This window comes from Dermacentor silvarum, chromosome 7 (assembly GCF_013339745.2).
Source record: "Dermacentor silvarum isolate Dsil-2018 chromosome 7, BIME_Dsil_1.4, whole genome shotgun sequence".
Lineage (NCBI taxonomy): Eukaryota > Metazoa > Arthropoda > Arachnida > Ixodida > Ixodidae > Dermacentor > Dermacentor silvarum.
The window spans coordinates 105,008,694-105,032,170 of record NC_051160.1 but is presented as its reverse complement, the minus strand read 5'-3'; the positions used below and the strand labels follow the sequence as shown (position 1 = coordinate 105,032,170).

The following is a 23,477-nucleotide window of genomic DNA, read 5'->3' as shown; positions in this document are numbered from 1 at the left end:
GATAAACTAAAAAAAAAGTATTAAAAAGAAGTGTTTAGGGTGGGCAAACCAAACCAACCAGGTCAAGCCAACACCTTGCTGACGGGGTCGTTACATATTACGTATATTGGAGTTACCTGATCGTAGGAGGCGACGAACGGGTACGTACTGCAGCGGCGACAGAGGAACGAGTAGCCTCAGCCAAGGCTCTTTCTCCTCTTATGTCGAGGAGGCGAGTAAGACGGTACGGATCATCCAATAAGGTTCTCTATAAGCGGCTGTGTGCCGCGTTGATTAGAACGGAAGTCAAGGGCTCGCGATAGTAAGCCCCCCTTTGGAGCGACAACAAACGAACAGTCAACAAAACACCTTATCGGGCGTGCCGAAGAAGAAGAAAAAAAAAACACGCACACACGAGCGCGGTCTCGACACGCGGGGAAGCGTGTTCCGACAAAACACGAAGATGCGTAACCGGCGCAGCCCTCGTGATAACATACATGTGCGGTCGCCAGGACGGCAAACACCGGGGTGGACATCCGCCTGCGTGCGTGGACTCGTATTCACGCCAATATTGCCAGCAAGAATCCAGTGTTCCTCTCGGGTCACGACTCCACCTCTATTCCGCAATACTTTACCAATGTAACCTTCTGTCACGAATTATGAAGGATTGTCCATAAGGGTGTCAAAGTTAAATATTCTCATTCCGAGACCCTGCGAAGTACGTTGAAAGAGAGTCAGCAGCATGATGGTTTGTACATTTTTTTTAAAGTCAGTGCTGAACGTCAGTGCCTAGATGCTTCATTCAGTGCTAAAAGGCTTTACAGTTCTGACAATTACAGAGTAATTAAATATTGATTTACCACGCAGTTGATCACGCTGCGATTTTTCGAAAGAAGGAATTGAATTACCGCATCTGAAATCACGTGAACATGTTAGCTACTGTCCGGAACCGATTGCGCGAGCGAAAACAAAAAAAAAAAGGCATTTCGCCGATCGTTAACGAAACGGTGCACGCAGAGCGTCCCACCAAACATGGCAGTGACTTCACTACAGTGGCCGTCTGTAGCGGTGTATTAAGTTACTGTGAGCAGCATTTATATCTAGGGGTTCAATTCACACGCAGCTGAGTGTCCAAGTTGTTTCTTCGGTTTTTCCCCTTGCCATTGCTTGTCAGATCGGGTAAAAATTTAAGTCACGTACACTGAGAAAGAGAAAGCAAGACATGAAAGGCAGAGAGGTTAAGCAAAGTCCGCTTGGCACTCTGCAAGTAATGGGCACTCTTCTGCAAGTTCCGTTATGAACGACGGTTAGTTCTGTTTTGGGATTTTTTTTACTCTCAATTGCATAGCAAGAATGTGTACAGTTTATCATTGAGGATAGTTCATCATTTCGAGAACGTGTCAAGTGTATGTACCATGTGTACAGGGCTATTTTATGTATACCTTGATTACATGCAAATTGTTTGTTTTCATAAGAGAAAATGGAGAGCGCCTCATGTGTATAGGTACATATTATAAACGGATATTTCACCGTTCCATCGTCATCACTCCAGCTTCTTGATCTGGATCCCGTCATGCCGTTGTAACGGCTAAAGGGCTAGAATTGTGCTATCTTACACCGGCGATTTTCAAAAATAGCCTTATGTCTTCGCAGAAACACCTGGTCAAAGCCGTCACCTCACAGCACTAACCACCAGCCGTGCTCTTCAGCTGGAATTTCCAGCCCGCTACTCTTTGACGAGAATGTCATGAGAAAATGCTTCAAGCGCATGATACAATGTTTGTCCTACGGCCCAGATGGCATCTCGGCCGCCATCGTCAAGGCCTACGGCCGTATCTTTGTACATGTGCTGACATGAATCCTTATAACGGTCTAAATAAGTCCACTTTCCCGCCTGCTTGAAAAACCGGTTATATTTTTTTTTCTGTCATACATCCGGCGCCGTAACGATTGTCGCAAACTATCGGCCGATTTCTCTTCTCCCTGCAATTTCCGAGCTTTTCGAATTAGCTATTCATAGTGTATTGCTGTTCAATGTAAAAAACGTTCTTGTTTCAAATCAGCATGGAGTTCCTATGGCCGCCCTACGACCACCAACCTTGTCTGCACGCAAAGGGGTCAAGTTGATGCTGTGCTCGGCGACCTCAGCAAATCCTGCAAAGTAGGCTATCATCCCCTCCTGCTCGAGAATCTTGAGCACTATGCGGTGCTGAAGCAGATATCGCAGCTCTACTACACAGCTATCTCATCGATGGCTCCTTGATTTGCGAGGGTCAATGATCAATATTCTCTTGTCTGTACGGTACCTATAGTGGGGGGCTTCAAGTTCCCGTGTTAGGTTCGCTTCTAGTGTTAATTTTCATCAATGAAGTTTCCTTAGCAATGTAGAAGTTGGCATTTGTTTTTTACGCGGATGACATCAAAATATTCAAAGAAATACACAGTACTGAGGACTGCCGCGCTCATCAGACCAACCTATTCTCATTTTCCGAATGGTGCCAGATTTAAACAGGCTCACTCGAAATTCATCTAAAACCAGACTTACGTCATATTAACGTAAAACCCGTAATATCGCGTTTCCGCATTCTGTTAGTCGTACAGTGTCGACCAGGATTGTTGAAATAAGTGATATCGGCGTGCCTTATGATAGTACTTTAAGCGTCTCCGCCCACTCTAAGCGTTAGCAACACAAGGACTCCGCACTCTCGTTTCCGTCGTCAGACTTATAAGAGATTTGTGTACTGCACTTGTCTTCCTCAAATTATTTATATCTGTCTGTCATTACTTGAATACATCTCAATGGTGGGAAATGACACGAGCAATTCAAATAGCATATTGATAGAGCCTCTACACGACACATTCATGAGTATACCGGTTGTTTGAGCCAACACTTTAACATTTTTAAAGATTGCCTATGGCAGATAGCACAGTTCTGGTTCATGAACTAGTCTACTCGAAGAGGCGGACATTACTTGCACAAAAACCTGAAATACATAATCGACTAATTAACAAATATTCAATAATTAAGTTTAACTAATTACCTTATGGCCGTCATTGCAATTTACAAATTCTAGCCGTGGACTTAGCAAGGCGCATCCACTTGGAACAAATTCACAGGATGACACCAGTTTCGAGATATTAATTCCCGAACACTGCGGAGAAATGCATTAGCGTTCCAGTTACTTTCTTAACAAAACGTCATTTTATGCATTGAAGCACAAAAGTATTACTATTACTTGAGGAGGTGCCACAGACCGAAAGTAATCGACGAAAGTATTTGCTAGTTCAGTGCCACTGATTTCTCATCACTTCTCTCACAGTTTACGTAATTGTTGTAATTGTTTACGTAATAATAACTGCCCACGCGACTCGCCACTCGATGCACTTTGCATGTATTCGCAGGCATCTTTCACGGCTAGGAAGAAACACTTTTATGTAGCACGTATTGGGCAATAGAAAGATGTATCGGGAGTTTCTCATGTTGGTCTACAATTTTATCATTGACACTCTTCATTTAAATATTATAATAGAGATATTGATTTTAAATAATTAAGACGAACTTTATAATTAGGCGGAATGAAAAAAAAATAATCGGGGTATCTCCAAACGACGGCAAGCGACATTACCTTGGTTCTGTACAGCTGCGTAGCATTTGGATATTTTTAAATTTTAGCCCAAGTCAAACACCCTGTATAGCACACACCCAGATTCTAATATCGGGTGGACGTACATTTTGGATATCATCAAAAGCATGTCTTTCCGCATACCTGGCCGATTGTTGCATAGTTTCCGTAACGCACCAACCGCTCGTATTTCTTTTTAACTATATAATCAATTAATGTGCTCCTGCCAGTTAAGGGAGGAGTAGTGAATTACACTCATATACTTGAATGAGTCTACTTGTGGTATATTCTCGTGACGATAGCAAAGCGACATCTTTAACAAATTGATCAGGAGAAAAACTAAATTAAACACTTTTTAACATTTACATAACGTCGAATGTTGTCTAACCATTTTCCAATGGCGCATGGGTATCTCTGCAAGCGAATATATAGCGAGTGAATATCTATATCTGATGCTAAGAAGGCTATCTTATCTGCCTATAGATACGTATATACATCATGATGGCATAGCATTCAACTCAGTAAAATATTGAACAATATATAGGTGACGTAACAGTTCCTCGAGGAACACCGCGTGACTGCTTGTAAACATACGACGAGGAGCCTCCTAAATAGTAGTGAAATTCCATTCCGTTTAAAAATTAACCTATCCATGCCCCAGGACAATTCGGGAATCGGAGATTTCACAGTCTGTCTAGTAAAATTTTATCCTCTACAACGTCGCAAGCTTTTGAAATATCTAGAGTAACAACAGCAAGAGCATCACATTGGCTCCTTGCTAATTTTATTCTGCTTTCTAAATCCCCATTCCTCGCTAAACTTCTCTCTCCACATTCGGCAGCTTCTTGTTTCCAACTTCTTCATTTCCGCATATATATAGCCAACATCTTCAATTTTGTGTTGCCGACTTCTTCCTTTCTCAGCGGCTGAACGCTCCTCACTCAATGCACGCTCTGGTGAGATTCTGCTCACTTCAGTTTTTTGTTTGTTTTTTTCTCCACACTCGGCTGCTTTTGATGCCGATTTCTTCACTTCTCTGTAGCTGACTTTTTAGTTTTCTGTTGCCGACTTCTTCACTGCTTGCCCCCTTATTCAGCTTGTCTACTCGAACGCAAACACATGCCATATACCGATTCTGTAAGATCGGACAAGAAGGTTGACACACACAGTGCCCCATGTCGAGGGTCGCATGCCCAGTTGTCCAAGTTGTTATTCGGGCACCTTCCCAGTGGCATATCATCATCAGCAGCAGCTTATTTTTATGTCCACCACTGGACGAACGCCTCTCCCAGCGATCTCCAATTGCCCTTGTCTTGCGCAGCATGGTTCCAACTTGCGCCTGTGAATTTTCTAATTTCATCACCTCGCTTCATTGTCTGCCGTCCTCGACTGCGCTTCCCTTCGCTTGGCACCCGTTCTGCAACTCTAATGGTCCACCGGTCATCTGCATAGTTGCACAAATCCCGTGACAGAAGTTGTTGATTGGGGCGCATGCCCAGTGACCCATGTCGTAAAATCGGCAAGAAAGCAGCAGCCAGCACTCGCAAAAGGAAAGGAAGGAGACACGAAAAGCTTCGCTCTGAAACCTGCGCTGTCTTCTCGTAGGAGACACGGCCCGCCATCGAGATGACGTCACACGCAATGGTCCTTCCGCGTTACGCACACACTGCCTGCAGAGCATGCGCAAATAGCAAGCAGCAGCTTGAACTAGAGCACTGCACGGGCCGATTTTTTCAGCCCGAGCCCGGCCCGGGCCCGTTTTTACGTTGGGCTGCCCGCCCGAGCCCGACCAAAACTTTTATGGCGAGACCCGGGCCTGGCCCGGGCCCGGAAATAATGTACGTTACCCGCCCGGCCCGGCCCGCCACCCCTTTACCTTAGGCCCAAGCCCGGCCCGAGCCCGACTCGAAACCGGCCCGAACCCGGCCTGAGACCGAAAAATAATGTTTTTCAGAGTTGAGACGCCCGAGAATAACTCGCTGCACGTTGCATGCACACCACCAGAAAGCCCGAGCCCGGCCCGGGCCCGCGTCAGAAGCACACGCGGTGCCCGAGCCCGGCCCAAGCCGGGCTTCGCGGTTATCTTAGCCCGTTTAAGCCCGAGCCCGTATATAACAGACACGGCGCCGAGTATATATATATATATATATATATATATACATATATATATATTGTGGGGTCTCACACGTGCTCTTGGGCCAAAGCAACGACAACACGGTAGTGTAAACAATCAAAAAGGCATTTATTGCACCTTTCATACACTAATACACGCTAGCCGAATTGCTACGCATAGAACATTTATTTATTTATTTATTTATTTATTTATTTATTTATTTATTTATTTATTTATTTATTTATTTGTTTATTTATTTATTTATTTATTTATTTATTTATTTATTTATTTATTTATTTATTTATTTATTTATTTATTTATTTATTTATTTATTTATTTACACAACACTGCAGGCCAGTAATTTGGCCCTAGCAGGGGGGCTAAAAGGATACATACAATTTAACGAAGATAAACAACAACAAAAATCAAGAGAACACACAGACCGTAACAATGTTCAACTATCGAAGCTTACAATGTGAGACTCGAGCTCATTCATAAAATCGGCGGATTCAAAAATCTTTCGGAGCAAAGAATTCCATTCAGAGACCGTTATTGGGAAAAAAAGAGCACCTGTGTGCATCGGTTCTAGCGAAAATTGGCGATAAAGAGTATTCATGGCTATGTATAGTTGTCCTTGTAGTTAAAGGTTTTATACAATTGGGAAGTATTAATTTAGTTTTGCCCTGAAAGACAGTTTTGAAGAAAACCAAGACGACTAATTTTGCCGACGAGCCTCGAGAGTCGGCACATGGTACTTCTACATTCAATAACGATGGCGAATCGTGCCTTGAACTCTTTCGAGTTGCATAACATCTTTCTTATGATGAGTATCCCAAACTTCAGCAGCATACTCTAGTTTTGACAGAATACATGTATTGTAAGCTAACATTTTGGTACTAACTGGAGCATGTATAAGTTTTCTTTTAAGGAACCATAGCTTCCGCAGGACTCATGAAGCAATGTCCAGTATATGCTCTGACCAAGCACGCTTATTAGTTAGAGTCACGCCTAAGTACTTATATTGGAAAATTCTAATACAGGCTGGTTACGGAGTTGATAAGAAAAAGAACTAGGAAAACGTTTCTTTGTGACACCTAAAAGTACAGTTTTCTCCGAATTCAATGCCATACCCCAATGCATACACTAATTATCGATTGCCAAAAGAGTTTTTTGCAAGAAGAAATGATCACTTATGGAAGATATTTTCTCATAAACATCTCAATCATCATCAAACATTCTTATGGATACATCATGAGGCACTACGTCCACCAAATCATTAACATAAAGGAGAAACAATAGCGGACCTAAAACACTCCCCTGTGGAACTGTGCTGATTCACATGGGCGCGCGACAACTCAAGGAAGTCCGCCTCACCGCGACCGGATAGCGAGCGCATATGTTCGCCTGCATGCTAGACACCAACCGTTCACGTGCATGGTCACGCGAACGGTGGCGCGTTCGAACGATCCGTGGTCGTCCATACCGGTGCCCGCTCCTAGCCTCGCGAGATGGTCTCGCGAAGCGTGGATCGGCGCATGCGCGGAACGTCCGCATCGCTCACCGAACCCACTTCGAAAAGGCAGCACCTTCTTCCTCTTGTGCCCAATTATCCCCGCCGTTAGGTGGCTTTAGAAGCGCAACACTAGTGCCATCTCCCGTATTACTCCGCAACCAGACCGACTGCCGTGAAGCCACGCGGCGAAGCCGGATTACAGGTGACGGGAGCCGTGCGGGGAAAACAACATCAGGGGACGCGTGAGAGTCACACATCCCCACAAATATATATATATATCGAAACACAGTGCACACTTTGCAATAAATTCCACCTGCAATAAGCATGTATCTGTATGTCAGATGAGTTCAGTTGTCAGAATCGCAAAAATTATTTATTACGGATATTTACTGCTTAGATATGATGCGTTATATAACGCAAATAACTAAACTACTTTTTACAAATGCGCTAGTTATTACTGAACTGAGGGTTTTCTGATGCAAGAAAGAACACTATAATAAACGACCGTGATGCAGAACAACTCGCTGAACTTCTCGCCTCACCTGGTAGCGCAACTCTGAAATTGCCATTGCTTACAACTACTCTCCGTACTAAAGTGACTTACGATATTTTTCTTGGTTCGCATCGGGATACGTTCACATATCAGCTCTATGTATAGGAATTTCATTTTGCCCTCACTGGTCGGAAAATTCAAAAATAAGCAGCGTCTCTATACGGAGACATCATGACCTAAAGATGTAGCGAGAATAACGAAATAAAATCAAGACAGTCGCCTTGACAACGGTTTTGTAGGTGTGCGAGAGTGATATGCGAGGCTGCGCGGTGCTCGAAGCTCACGAGCCTTATCTCGGCAAGCGGCGGGTAGCAAACTCCGCTTGCGCTTTTATCGCTCGCATTTGTTTTTATTACCACGTTAGGCAAATGCAGACCAACACATATCCGCACGGAACACTCCTACACACCACGTCCCCCACCCATGATGACTACCAATGCAAACTCTACAGCACCATGTACGTTGTTCCACATGATATGGAAATGCCTACACGCCATACCCCTACCACCCAACTCCCAACCCTCCATCGAGCAATGGGAGCACTAGCTGACCAGCTGGTGACCAGCCCCCACACGGATGACCGGCGCAAGCTGGTGGACCGGGTGAAGAGGACGACTCGGTGCCAAGGGTTCCTGGACTAAGGGAGGCCTCCCGCCATGGGGCGAAAGATGACAACCGACTGCTCAATAACAGTTTATTTCAGCATCAATCTTCAACAGCTTGCATAAACGGCAGTATTAATTGGTAGCTGTCTGAATCTTCCAACGCGTCTTCTCAAGGCGCGGCATTGCGAGATATGCGATTTTTTGTCCTTTGTTTGGGTTTTACCAGACGGACGATTCTCTTCGCGTTATTTAAATATGCAGTAAAGATTCGGTACAAATTAGAATAACTCTACAGCCTCTTAATATATACCGTATATTTAGTACATGCGTACAATACATCATCTAAACCGCGTTTATATATATGCCCAGAAAGTGGTAAGTTATGCCAAAAGCGAAGGATACATCAAGCGTACTGTTTCATTTCCTGGAATTCATTTCTGAGCATACAATTAACTCTGCCAGTGCATCAACGATATAGGCGCTTTGCTTAACATTAACTGCGAAATACAAATTTGATCAATTAAGTCCGTTAACTTATCGGCGAAAGTAGTTAGCGCTAGTCTCCGGAATAAACTTACGCTTCTCTCGCTGTACCTTTGCGGAACCTGCGATAACGCATGGGTACCATATGAGAACATTGCACGTAGTCCTAAACAAGGCTCCACTTGTAGTGTGGCCATGTAAAAATAGGCCCGCGTACACGTGAGTGGTAAAAGGGGTTCTCATGCTGCACAGTTCAGCAGGATACTTACTCTGTCAGTATGCTTAGAGGTTTGCCCAACGGCTCCACTCAAGCGTAATAAAATACCCAATTTCCCCTGACCATGCAGTGATCGCACGACCTGCATGCATGTACAGCAAGTTGGAAGAAGAAATTTCAAAACCGTTATTCCGCACCAAAATTAAAATTTTCACTGGAGCTTCAACAGCACAGACCGCTGTAACCCATCCGTCTAACCACCGACAAAATTACACAATGATCACAAATAAGTACCTGTACAACATTGACTAAATTACAGCTGTAAAACGAATTTGAGAGCTAATTATCTTCATAGTAAATGCAAAGAACTTCCGACTTACCTCTTCCGTTTCGAAGCTAAAATCAGCCCATTTGCTTCTGCCTGTGTCAGAGAAACACGGAGCGCCTCTCGTAATGTCTTCACAAAGTTGCAGTACGAGTTACAAGCGGAGCTACAGGGGAAACAACACAAAATAGTTTACGGAATAAGGCGAGCACTTGAGCACGCAGTCAGAGGAGCAGGAAAGACGGCGATATGGGAAAGTGGCAACAGAGTACGTGCTAGCGTACAGATAACAGCGCCAGCTGACGCGGCGAGACAAACAGCGAAAGCGTCTGCAATTGCTGAAATCGCCGACGCAGCGATAACCTCGAAAACGCCGCCTGTTGGCGCAGAACACGAGGCAACCAAGTGCAAGCGTGTCCTTCGAGATCGCACCGGCGCGCCGTGGCGACCTCGCAGACCACGGTGCCACCATATATATCATATATCATATGATATATATTACTTATATGGTTTATATCCCATGATGCCATGATACCATATGGTTTATATGGTTTATATACCATGATATCTGTGGTATATTTATCATTTCTTTAATTCAATTAGTAAGTACAAGTAATTTCCCTTATGTTGTCCTTGGTGTCATTGTTTGTCGGCTTCTTATCCTATGATTAATAAAAAATCGGGCCCCTCGGTTCCCTTTCTTCTTGTTCATATCATATATCATGTATCATATATGATCAAATGCATGGGATCCGATACAAAACTCATGTTCCCATATAAATTCATATGATCATGCAGAACTATGATACGTAGCATACGGGTTTATTTTCAGGGAATACAATTTCGTCATATTTCATTGTATGGTTATTCAGAAAACGCGCGCATATTTTTCCTGGAGACCGACGTATAAAGGCTTAGAAATCCAGACGTAGCGCCTGTTCTCCTGCAGTGGTGCAACTTCTTTATTTGAACTTTTCTCCGAAGGTGCGAAAGGTAAATTACATTATTTTATGCTGCGCCCAGGGGATTAACTCTTTGGTAATTCTGTATGCAACTTCCTTTTTTGCAACCGCGTGCGCAATGTTGCAGCAATGCTCTGCCCGAAGGGTATTAACGAACAGACATGTGCATGTGCCATAATTCATGACAAAGGCAGGTCCCCGGTCATAACGTCGAAATAGATGTTTTGGATTTTTCAGCATGGACTTAGGTAAACATCGAAGCAGTTGCCAGAAACGCTTATCGTTGAACTATATATATACAGGGTGCCCCAACTATCATGTACCGAGATCTAAAAATGCGCAAATGCCACGTAGCTGGACGGAACCAAGGTAATGTTTTTTTTGCCGTTGCTTGGAGATACTCAGATTATTTTCTGCATGCCGCGTAATTGAATAATTGGTCATAATTAATTATTAACTCCTACATTACTCTAATTACATCAAAAGTGTCAATGAGAAAATTGTAGAGCAACATGAAAAACCCCCAATGCAGCTTTCTGCTGCTCAATACGTGGTACATAAAAGTGTTTTTCCGAGCGTGAAAGAGGCCCGCGAGTACACGCAAAATTGTAGCGCGAATGGCCGCTCGAGGGACTCAGAAGATGTTTTCTATGAATCTGGGTACCCATAAGACATCCGGTATCAGGACTGTACCGGAAACAGCGCCATGGCCCTGGTGCACGTTGAGATTAGAGGGGCCTCCTGGTCACGTGTCCAATGATGGTATTAGAAAGGAGGTCCCCCATCACGGTGCATGGATGCATGCTCTGCAAATCACGCCGGCGACGCCGGCATGTGAAACTCATGAAGCCTTTACACTCACCTTCGCCCGCGGTAGGTCGCACCTTCAGACAATGGACGCTCACAAAACATCCATGAACGCGACAAAGCGTTTCTATAAAAAATTTCTGAATTCGTAAAAGTACCCTCGGCCATCGCTCATGATCACACGGAGGCTGGAGAAACCACACAAAAAAACTAATTTCAGTTTTGATTTGTTATTATGATTATGATATGGGCATCCTCTTTGAAACAAGGTGGTGCCCATGCCACAAGTCGCGTTCATTCAACCTGTCTTTGTGTATCTAAATATTTATTCTCTTCTATACGCTATGATGCCTGGATTATTCAAAAAAGGATGTTCGCAGTCAATACGTGTTTTTCATGGAGGAAGAAAATAAATTATTGGAGACAGCATTGCGTCACGTAGCCAGACTTCGCAAACCAACTCACCATGAAGCGATCACCTGTTCTCTCTCCAAAAGCCGGCCCAATGCGTGACACTACGATGGGCGGACTCGGCCCAGGGTGCTTGTGAAGCCTTTTATCGACGTGCCCACTCGTTCTGATGCCTTGGCAATCACTTTGTGTCAATTTTATCCCGATATGATAGTGAAACTTCAGTCGGCTATTGTAATGCATTCATTTACTGTCTTCGTTGCGACTTTCGAGTGCGGCAGCCGCTCACGTTGCTGTCGCAGCCGTTATCTCCTCGGAAGACCGTGCGCCTAGCGCGGCTAACGTGGCAGTGGCCTTACCGCGCGACATCGTCACGTGTTGTACCGGCTTTTGTCGACTTAAATTTTTTTAGGCAATCCTCCCTACTAGGACTTTCCCCTACTATGCGCCATCAATCTTCCCAGGCCATCTCTTACTTCGGCATCTGCTATATACTTCCACATTCATCCCTGGATGGTTGCTGTGGATACCCGAATATGCTCAATAGCTATTGGCCCATTTCCACCCGCTATCTCTGAAAACTTTCTCATATATCTCTGAATTCACATACACACTGCTCTGTCTTCTAGGAGTAGGGAAATGCCCTTTGAATTATCATAAAGCCATTTTTCCTTCATTTCCGGTCAATATAGTTCCGTAGCTGGCTTCATTTACATTGCGCACATCCAATACAGGGTTTCTGCAACTCGGAAGTTACATTTAACACCGTTTTATTGCAATTAGCACTATTTGCCTGCTTCAGTCATTTTTAGCGTATCTATCTATCTATCTTTCTATCTATCTAGCCTCTTACGCCGATGAAGTGGCCCAAGTTGTCTACCAGCTTGGGCCACTAGATGTGCGCTTGTGGTCAGGATGTCGTCATGGCCGTTCCATTACCGTCATCCCAGCATTGTCATCCGACTCTCGTCATGCCATCGTCGTCACTGCGTCGGCGTCATTTACGATCGCAGTCATGTCGCCACGCACGTGAGAGACTTTGGCGAGCAAGTGTCATAGCAAAGTGGGAGGATATACCGAAGCAACGGAAGTCTCGGAAGGACCACTTACATTTGTTAAATCAACGTTAATCCATAATTGCCGTGTGCCGCTACATTTTTCAAGTCCTAATCGCATTACCATCGACAGTCATCCACAGATAAGTTCGGCCGTAATATTTGCCTTCCGCTGTCCGCTACGCTCACGCAATACGGGTAACTGAGTTTCCTGGGCCTTCATATCTACTGTGAGCACTTATTTTCCAACTACACCTATAATCTAAATAACCAATACAGCCTTCCATATATTTTCCTTATATTGTACAGTCGCCTTTCGAAGCAGACCTTGCATCGAAGGACACCCAGCCTATGCCTCAATGTATGGCTTCATTTGTTATTTCTCCAATGCGTACTCAGTGCTAGTGAAACGAAACCCTCGAATTTATCTCCAGTCCCGATGGCACTTTAATAACCAAAGCACCAGAGTTGACAAAGATAATTCCAGAGTCCATCACGCCTTTCTATACATGTCTCGCTACTTCATATTTGTTGTACCACCATAAAGCTCTATGTTTCACTATGGCCTCATCTTTGTTGTATTTGGCAATTAATCACCTTTTCATGCTTGTCTACGCACCTATTTCTTTCTTTGATCCATAATTCTAAGTATTTACACCTAAATACCCTTGCTATCTCAATTTCCTACATTGGGACCGGATGATGACACGTATCATTAAACAGTCAAAAGCTAGTTTATCTATACTAAATTAAAATCTGAAAACTTCACCCTGCTCTTTATACCTATCTGCGCGAAGCAGAATATCTCTCTGAATATGCGATGAAAAAGCCCCTGTGTAATCCGCTTACATTAAATCAATAAGACGTTGCAATACTGACACACATTGATTGTACGAACGATTATGACTACACAGCTGTGCGAATATGGGATATTCATGAATGCGAATAGAATAGCCCCCGCTGTTCAAATCGTGTTGTATTCAGGAATTAGCTATTGTAAATTTCGGTTATTCGTTTCTGTTCGAATACAAGGCATAACGAAACATGGTAGTCTTGGAATGAGAGTATAGGTCATGTGCTTTGTGACTGCCCTAAGTACGTGGAAGAGCGTCAAAGGTTGAAAAAAGACCTTACGTGTCTGAACAGCCCACCGTTGTCGGAGGATGTTATTTTAGGCCCTTGAGCCAGACGCTCAATCGAGTGGCAAGGCCATCCAGGTATTACTGAACTTTTTAAAAAGTACGGGCCTGGACTGTAGGCTTTGAGCATGCAAAATTGCTTGCCATACGTTGTACATCCTCCTTCTCTCGTCATCGTCACCCATCATGCGCCTCTTTCTTCCCTCTTTCTTTCCCTCTTCCCCTTCCCCCAACGCCGAGTATCTGGCTAGAGGAATTTACCTCAGGCCGACCTCTCTGCATGTCGCATCATTAAACTTCTCTCTCTCTCTCTCTTGGTAGAGAAGCACCGATACAAGTGGGGTCGGTTACAAATGATTCTGGCGAAAGACAGTCGCGGACTGTCCATTTCGGCTGCCGCCGATCGGCTCGAGCTGCACGAGCGAGAAGGAGCCAGCCAGTCTCCTTCTCGCTTATGCAGCTGGAGCTAATCGCTGACAGCCGAAATGTACAGTCCACTAGGCAGACTCTCACCGAATACCCCCCCCCCCCCACACTTTGTCAGCGAACGCATGAAGTAGCCGAGTTCTGGGCAATAACTTCCAGTTGTGGTGGATAATTAAACGGTCACGTTGAACTGTTTAACTATTTATTATAATAGGTATGGATGACTGCATGGCAGAAGCTCCACGAGCGCGTCTCTTCCCCTCAGAAGCGTCCGATTTGTTCTCCGCATCCACGCGTAACATGATTTGATGTTTATTTTACCCGCGCCCTTCGGTGGCATACCGGAACCACTTGTGGTTGCCAGACGCCTTAGGATAAACCAAAACTCCGTAAACCGAAACTGCGCTCCCACACCACTCCCCATCTTCGTCAAATGATGAGGCGAATATATTAGGCAATGATGTCGCCAGCACAACTATAAGCCAACAGTCCGTCATGTCCCAAATCGCACAGGTTAATGCACAGTTCCTCCTGAATGCGTGGTGCACGGATGTTGGAGTCTTGGGCATGGCTAGGTAGCGGTGTCGTTGAGCTGTTGTTCTGTGTGCACCGGTTTCAGTCGGTCCATGCAGATGACTTCGGATTGTCCGCGAATTTCAATGGTGAAAGTTCCTGGTTGCGACAAAATACTTTGAATGGGCTGTCGAATGATGGCTGGAGGAGTTTCCTCACAGCATCGCGGCGCAGGAAAACGTGGTTGCAGTTATGCAGGCATTTGGACACGTAGACAAGAGTAGTCTGCTTCGCTCGAGTCTGTGTGGGATGGAGTCTGTCCATCATAGTCTGCAAGTGTGCCAATTGGAGAGGGTCGGGCAAGTGCTCGTTTTTGCGCGCTTCTATTATTGATCTTTAAGGTAATAAAGTGAAGATTGACCCAGGCAAGAATAGCAACAGTTGGAGAAGGTGGCGAAGGGTGAATTATGTCAATGTTGACTTCTGTGAACCAGGCGTCTGGTGGCGGGAAGGTTGACAATGGAGTAACAGTGCAACGCTCTATTGTCGGTCGTTGGCACTGAGTGCACTACTACTACTAGCAGCCAAAACGGCGGACACCCTGATAAACACCAAAGACTATGTGGGAAGTACGGTTTTACATTATTCGCTCCGTACATTGGACCGTTTTGTGACAACGGATAAGCGGTAGGCTCCACGAGCAGAAACGCCACTGCCATTTTACAAGGACGTCATCATCATCATCATCATCCGCCTATATTTGTGTCCACTGCAGGACGAAGGCCTCTCCCTGCGATCTCCAATTACCCCTGTCTTGCGCTAGCCTATTCCAACTTGCGCCTGCAAATTTTCTAACTTCATCATCCCACCTGGTTTTCTGCCGTCCTCGACTGCGCTTCCCTTCTCTTGGTATCCATTCTGTAACCCTAATGGTCCACCGGTTATCCATCCTACGCATTACATGGCCTGCCTAGCTCCATTTTTCCGCTTAATGTCAACTATAATATCGGCTATCCCCGTTTGTTCTCTGATCCACACCGCTCTCTTCCTGTCTCTTAACGTTACTCCTAACACATACGCCACCAATTTCGGATCTTTATTTGTGCCTGGCCAATTAAGGTATCGCGTGATCACAAGTGCTTGCGTTGCGCGGATTTCCGGGTGTGAAAGAGAGTGGAGAGAGCCAATTACACAACGGCAAAAGATTTTGGTACAAATTAGCGTGTTGTGCCAGTGGACATGTCACATGCAAGTAGCTGCGTGCACGTTTTCAAAGGCACGTTTTGAAATACGAGAGTCGTTGAAGAATTTGTTATCTCTCAGAGCACTTCAACTTTCCAATGTTCTATTGCGATTTTGTCAAAGTCGATCGAATTAAAAGGCAACGTGATATTGCTCATTTGTGCACGTGAGAGTGCACCAGCTGCAGCGTTCGCAAAGCCAGCGAAATTGCGAATATCAATGCATAATTCTGATATGAATGCCAGTTAACGAACTTCTCTTGGTGACAGTTCATCTCACTGGGTCATGAAAGCGTGGGTCACTGGTTTGTGATCAGTGAGAAGATAGAATTGCCAGCCCTCCAGAAAGTCGGGGAAATATTTCACCGCCAAACAGATAGTGAGTAGCACAATTCCGTACGTGCAGTACCGGGTTCGTGCAACGGAGAGCGTCTTTGAAAATAATGCAAGAGGCTTCTATTCATCCCCAATGTATTGCTGCAGTGCGGCACCCACCCCATTACTGGAAGCGTCTGCTATGATGTGGGTCGGTGTGACAGGCCGCGGATCAGTGAGGAGAGCTGCAGTCGCGAGATGATCCTTGATTGTGTTGAATGTGGCACGAGGCTTCGTCCGTCCACTCCAACGGTGCTGTGCCTGGTCCGGCAGTTGAGAAATCACTTAACGGCTCCAGTGTGCGCGCACACGCTGGTATCACGCGGCAATGGAAATTACCCAGTCCAATAAATTTTCGCGGTTTTCGCTTCTTAACAAGCAGAGGGAAATATTGAGCAATGGCCCTATACCAAAAATATTCCAATCTGTTTTTCATTCCAATCTCCTAACGTCAAATTTACGTAACCGCCGACGCAAGCAACGGGCGGTGACACAGTTTTGCTTGAAAAGGCCAATGAAACGCTATCCTCGATTATGGGAGGTCACTTTGCTTGCTTTCAAAGCAAATAGCATTGCCTTATATATACTTGACACGTTTTTCTTAAGTGGCTCACCAGAGGTGAGGAGCATGCTGAAGTGTAAAGGGTTTCGATGAGGCCGGGCTAGCGCAGTGAAAGTATGTAACCTGATGAATAGGGTGGTGCCGGCGTCTGCGATTGGCCCGCTTCTTCTTGCTTAGCTTTCGGTGCCTGGTAAAAAATCACGGCGGCGTGCAGCGGAAGCATAAAACTGCAGCTAAAATGGATTCCCAGAGAAAAAATTTGGCAGAGCGATATCGTGTGCGCGCCGAAAGGGCTCGACAACGTCATATTGCCACGCAAATATTTTATTTTATGCAAATGAATGCGTTCTCCCCAGAAGCTCCGAGTATCCAATGCCAGAGTAATAGGCGGACCGCAATCTTCTATTCATTTCAGAACGGGCAGTCTCCGGCTAATCAGAAAATAAATCAGTTTTGTTTGGCTTAATAATGCTGAATCACTGCATCATTCTGAAGCAGTAAGTTTTCGCGGTTTTGGGAAGCCGCGTGACAGGCGACGTGGGCGCAGCCCGAAAGCTTTCGACCAATTGCATTATTTTTTTTGGTCTAATCACGCATAATCAGTGTGTACACGTCATATCAGATTACGAGCTTTCGCGGTTTTCCCGTGACAAACAAGCGAAGTGGGGGTCGCCCGAAAACTTTTTGACCAATCGTAGAGGGCTTATTGCAGAAATGGAAAAGAAAAGTTTGGAATAACCATACGGTGTAGCGTCCCAGCTTCTGATTCCTCAATGAATAGTTCTACACCGTAGTACGTTGTGCGATTTCCCCGAAAAGGGATTTCTGTTCTCCGAAGGGGCAATTGTCTGGTTCGATCACAATTCCTTATTCGTCCAGGCGAGGGAACAGTCGCCGGAAATGAATGGCATGTTCTTCAACTATAGTGCTAACGACCAGGATGTCATCGACGTATGCGTAACAGTAATCCAAGCCTCGGGTCACCTCTTCGATAAACCACTCGAAAATCTGCGAAGCATTACGCAGTCCAAAGGGCATTCTGGTGCACTCAAATAACCTGAAGCGGGGTGTGACTGCTGTCTTGGGAATATCAGCCTCTTTCACAGGTATGTAGTCATAAGTTTTTAGAGAAGACAGTGTCTCCGTGCATTGTTCCGATGAATTCACGCAAAAGAGCACTGGATAGCTGGGCCACCTTGTTGAGTCAACGGTAGTCGCACCATGGGCGCAAGTTGCCTGGAGTACACCTTGGGACTCAGTGCAGTAGGGAGGCCATGGACCCGAGGACGGGCGCACAATACCCAGTTAGAGCGTGTGCTCAAATTCTCGTCGGGCAATGTTAAGCCTCTCGTGTGCCAGGCGGCAAGGGCGGGCGTGAACTGGTGGTCCCGATGTCGCAATATTATGTGTCACGCTGTGCTTGACAGGGCGTGTGGCGTTCACAGGAGACGTGAGCTAAGGAAAGTCTTTCAACAAGTCCGTAAAGTCTGGGTGAACGTTCGGTCGGTCCGGTTGAAGGAGCGTTGACGACACCATTCTGTGCTGGCTGTGATGCCGTGGATGCTCAAATGCGTTGTAGCATCTCGTAACTGGGAGTTCTGCATGTTCACAAGAAGACCGAAGTGGCGAAGAAAGTCTGCTTCAATGATAGCGTGCTTTCGAGGATGCAAACCTCCCACCTGAAAGTGGGTTCCTTCTTATTCAGGAGACACGCACCAGAGGAGAAAAGAAATTGTTCAATTAGGCGTCCTCGCGCATCGATACGTGTGTCGCCCCACAAGCTGCTGTGTGCATTGAAATCGCCAAGAACGAGGTAGGGTTCTGGTAATTCATCTATAAATGACTCGCAATCTCGCAGTCTGTGAGCGGCAGATTCAGCTTGGTCTGAACAAGGTGTCTAAGTGGGCAGACGAGAATGGATTTAGCCTTAACCCACAAAAGACTACCTGCGTCCTGTTCTCCAGAAAGAGGGGTCTGCACCCCGATCCTGACATTGAGTTGCAGGGAGAACGCGTGCACGTAAAAACAGAACATAAATTTTTAGGTATGATTCTAGATACGAAGCTTACATTTGTGGCACACATACGGTATCTAAGAAACAAGTGTATGAAAACAATGAATATTCTAAAAGTGTTGTCACGCACCGCTTGGGGTAGTGACACACAGTGTCTTTTAAATTTGTACAAGAGCCTCATACTTACAAGATTAGATTACGGCGCCATAGTGTACCATTCCGCTACGCCAAGCGCCCTAAGGATGCTGGATCCTGTACACCATCTAGGCATCCGCCTAGCCACTGGTGCCTTCAGGACAAGTCCTGTGGCAAACCTGTATGTAGAGGCGGACATGTGGTCGCTTGATATGCAACGTTCATCCTTAAGCCTCACCTATTTCCTGAAAGTAAATTCAAACCCGGAACATCCGTCCTTCTCAACCGTAAATGATATGACCAGTTCCACACTCTTTAATAACCGGCCGACAGCAAGAGAACCCTTTTCACTACGTGTAAGAAAAATTAGTGAAGAAATGGACATCCCACTACTTGAAAATACTCTGATGGCCCCAGCAAAGCCAGTGCCACCGTGGCAGTGGCAACTCATAGAGTGTGATACTTCGTTTGTAGAGCTCACAAAAGATGCTGCAGAGGCACATATCCGGATGCATTTTCTGGAAATCCAGTTCAAGTACTCGTCCTGCACTCAGTTTTACACCGACGCTTCCAAGTCACATGCAGGGGTATCTTATGCAGTAGTCGGCCCATCGTTCTCCGAGTCCGATGTACTGCACCCGGAAACAAGCATTTTTACGGCTGAGGCCTATGCACTTTTATCGGCTGTGAAGAGTATAGGCAAATCGAAACTCAAAAGCTCAATAATATTTACAGACTCCCTAAGCGTCGTAAAAGCCATCATGAATCTACATAGACACACAAACCCTGTACTTATTGAACTGTATTCTGCTCTGTGCAAGGCATACATGTCTAACCAGCATATTATTATATGCTGGGTGCCTGGCCATAGAGGCATCGAGGGGAATGTTCTGGCTGATCAAATAGCCACATCAACTACATCGCGAGCCCTTAACCCTACCGCTTCTATCCCTGCCAGCGATCTCAAGCCCTACTTGAGAAAGAAACTTCGAAGCCACTGGCAGCGCTTGTGGGATGCCGAAGCGAACAATAAGCTCCACTTAGTTAAGCCACAAATAGGTCCCTGGCATCCCGTTACGAAAATACGAAGAACAAATGTCCTATTCTCTCGTCTGAGAATAGGACATACATACGGCACCCACAATTTCCTTCTAACTGGAAATGACCCGCCAACCTGTGGTAGATGTGGAGAGAGGCTTACCGTGCTCCACGTCCTCGTGGAGTGCAGGGAAGCCGAAACAGAGAGAAAAAGGCACTTTCCCCTAGCGTACCGGTACTGTCTTCCACTCCATCCCGCTATGTTTCTGGGCGACAAACCTCTCTTTAGCACTAAAGCTGTCCTGGATTTTCTGAGCGATGTAGTATTGCATGTTATTTGCCCAATAGTTTCGTAGCGCATCCTCTCTCCAGAGGATGTCGCCGCGATAGTAGTTTTGCATAGCACGCGCCTCCAGGCCCTTGCGTTTCAAAGGGTCTGTCAAGGCAGCAGTGCTGTTTGAAAAGTTTATCAGTGATAAATTTTCGTTTATCTTCATTATCTTGCAATTTGTTCTTTCGTGTTCATAGTGCACCTCATCAGCCATTGCCATAATTTTATTACATATATATTTTACGCATTTTACAGCGATTGTTTTTAGGCCCTTTTACAGCCACGACACATCTACCTTTCGCAATTCATTGCTCCATTGTCAACTCATGAACACACTGGCCTGGCGCTCTTTGGCCATACCTGGCCCTTGCGCCATTAAGCACCATACATCATCATCATGATAGCGTGCTTCACGTCTGCAATAATTAATATCCGACGAAAGTTTCCACGCAACCCAAAGCTCACCCTTAGATATCGCTGCACATACGTTGCGATTCGCGTGGCGTTCACGGCTTACAAATTGTAGGAAGGGTGACCTCGGCGATCTGCACGCGTCGCCGGTATTGCACGAACCTCGGCACCTGTGTCCACGCCGAGGCGGGTTTTTGACGCTTTGTCCACAAGATAAAAAACGCGGGATTCATATTGGCCGGATACTTGGGACAAATACTTCCGTGCTGTTTGCGGATTATCCCTTTTAGAAGGCGTCTGCTGATCTGTTGACAACCAAATTTTTTTTTCGGAAATGGGAATTTTGACAAGTGGCCTATGTCAAGCTTTGTTGACGCCGTTGGTAGCAGATGAAAAGCTGCGTGCTGTTGGGCCTGACGCACCAGCCGTTTTCAGTGCATGCCCGGCATGTTTTCCGGATGGTCGTCGTGCGTCACGCACTTGGTTGCGCTTTCTCCAAAGCGGCGATGGTACCAGCAGATTCGTGCATTGTCAGTAGAGGGACATGATGCGCGGTTGCTAAGTTGGAGCGAGGGCGCCTCCCTCTTTGATTTTTAAGCGCTTTGAGAGCACTCGCAATTCGCTGGACTTCGTCCTTTAGCAACTTTATTTGCGCAGTGGGATTCCCAGCCATTGAGTCACGAGAAGTTTCACTCACTTTTGCTGTGCTGTCAAAAGCGGAAATCACCGGTGCCACGACCTCTTGCACCCTGTCTGCAAGAGCCGCGATATCATCGAGGGGCAAGTCCCCCACAGCTGCCAGAATCATGAACACATTTGCAGGGAGGGGCTGGAGGCAGTTTGCGATGGGAAGAAGGAATAGTCGTCCATCTTCGTCGCCTTTTCCCCAAAATTCTGACGCTCGCCGCGTAGCAATTGCGATGATTCGCAGTCGTGACCTGGCACCGCGAGGAGCTGTGTCGGGCAATTGTGCTCCGAGAGAGTAGTGCGGTGGACGAGCTCGCGTTTGTATGACTTTCTGTGAATTTATTGTCTCGATTTAGGCAGACACAAAGACAAACACAAACACAAGACTGAAATTTCTCTTTTTTTTTCTTAAAAACAACTTTTTGTCCCTCTACCCACAGGTTTATGTTAAAACACTTACAGTGCGACGAACACGGCATCGTCACGCTGATTCTTTAACACCTTATAACACCCTAACTAACCTCTTTAAGCTTTCTTTCTTCCAGCGCACTATAACAGATTGGAACAGCTTGCCATTATCGTACTTGATAAGCACTGATTCTATTGAACGTATGTGTTTTAATGTTAACGGCATTAGTGTGTTGGCAAACCTTCTTACTGATTATTTTATTTTACATGTGAATTTTCTTTGATAGATTCCACATCGTCCTTATTTTTTTCAGTATTCTGCAATGTTCGCTCGTTTATCGACTTTCCTCTAGTGCTTTCTGCCTTTTTTTCTCGCGGGAATAGTTGCAAGTGCTCGTTTGTGCGTATCGCCTTTATTCCTGATGCCTTGAGCTCCGTCTGATATTGTTCTAATATATGTCAAATTTTTATTCCTTCTGCGTATTTTCAATTATCCTTGTTTAGTTGTCGCTTTCATTTTTCTTATCACTGTTACATTGCTTTTGCATTTCTTTTTCATATGCGTATGTACATATATATTCATGTTCTCTGCCCCTCCTGCTTGGGCCCCCATTTGGGTCTCCAGTATTTCATAAGGAAATAAATACAGCAATTTTTATTTAACCAATTTCATCCCGGTCGCCTGTCTCTCCCCCGCAGGGGCGTCTTCGACAGCAGGCGTTTGGTGTGTTGCGACAGAGACACGATGAAAACATATTTTTTTAAACATTTATCTCAAGCACACACGAAGAAACTCCCAAAACTGGCTGTATACGAAAATAACTAGACTTTAGCTACATACTGTTCCTCAGTTCGACTAATCGAGTAAAAAGGAATCGAACGTTCTGACCGTCACCAGTAGTGTCGGACGTCCACCCGGCGTGGCGTAAGACGTCGCTCCGAGTGGTTTTGACGCGGCGCAGGCGTCGACCTCCTTTGCGAGCGACTGAGTTGTGATCCTCTGCCGATACCAGCGTGGCACAGGACGCGGTCTTGGCCAGTCGGCCGTTGTGTCGCTGACGTGACCAGGCGGCTGCCTCCGTGGCACTGGGCAGTGGCCGTTTACGGCAGCGTGAGGCTGGACCGATGCCCTGGGGCACTGTCACGGCACCGTACCGAGGCTCAGGAGCTGGAGCTGTCACCGACCAAAAATCTCAGACGACCTCTGTTCGACCCATGGTCCCCGAAGCTTCTGGTTCCCGTCTACAGAGCACAGCTAGAGATGCGCCTCCCGTGATCCTCGTCTACGTCAGCAGTGCCAGCTCATCTGCCTTCGCCTCCTTTTAAGGCGAAGGAAAGTCTTATTGCCCCATGAAGCGGAAAATCCGGTGAGCGTCTGGCGTTCACATTCAATGGCAAGAAAACCCACGTGACAAAGCGATGACGACAAGTTCACAGAGCTGGACCTGCTGCGGCTCGCACTGCGAAATCCCACAGTGAACGGTCACGGCGTCGGACGGACGCCGTGGACCGCACCCAAACAATTCACTTTACCCAATTCAAAAATTGAGT

The 23,477-nt window shown here is 45.8% G+C and overlaps 1 protein-coding gene across 4 annotated transcripts in view; it reads right to left on the bottom strand.

Annotated features, from left to right (window-relative positions):
• Positions 1–23,050, bottom strand: part of LOC119458342 (monocarboxylate transporter 12) — a 47,740-nt gene extending 24,690 nt beyond the window's left edge. For 2 of the 4 annotated variants that reach the window (XM_037720176.2, XM_049671104.1), the window contains exon 1: positions 9,467–9,629. The gene's annotated coding sequence lies outside the window, so the exon portion shown is untranslated. Of the gene's footprint in view, positions 1–116; positions 244–9,466; positions 9,630–22,815 lie in introns of those variants that run through there. The other 2 variants (XM_049671105.1, XM_037720175.2) reach the window with 2 other exon arrangements.
• Between the last annotated feature and the right edge of the window lie 427 nt (positions 23,051–23,477).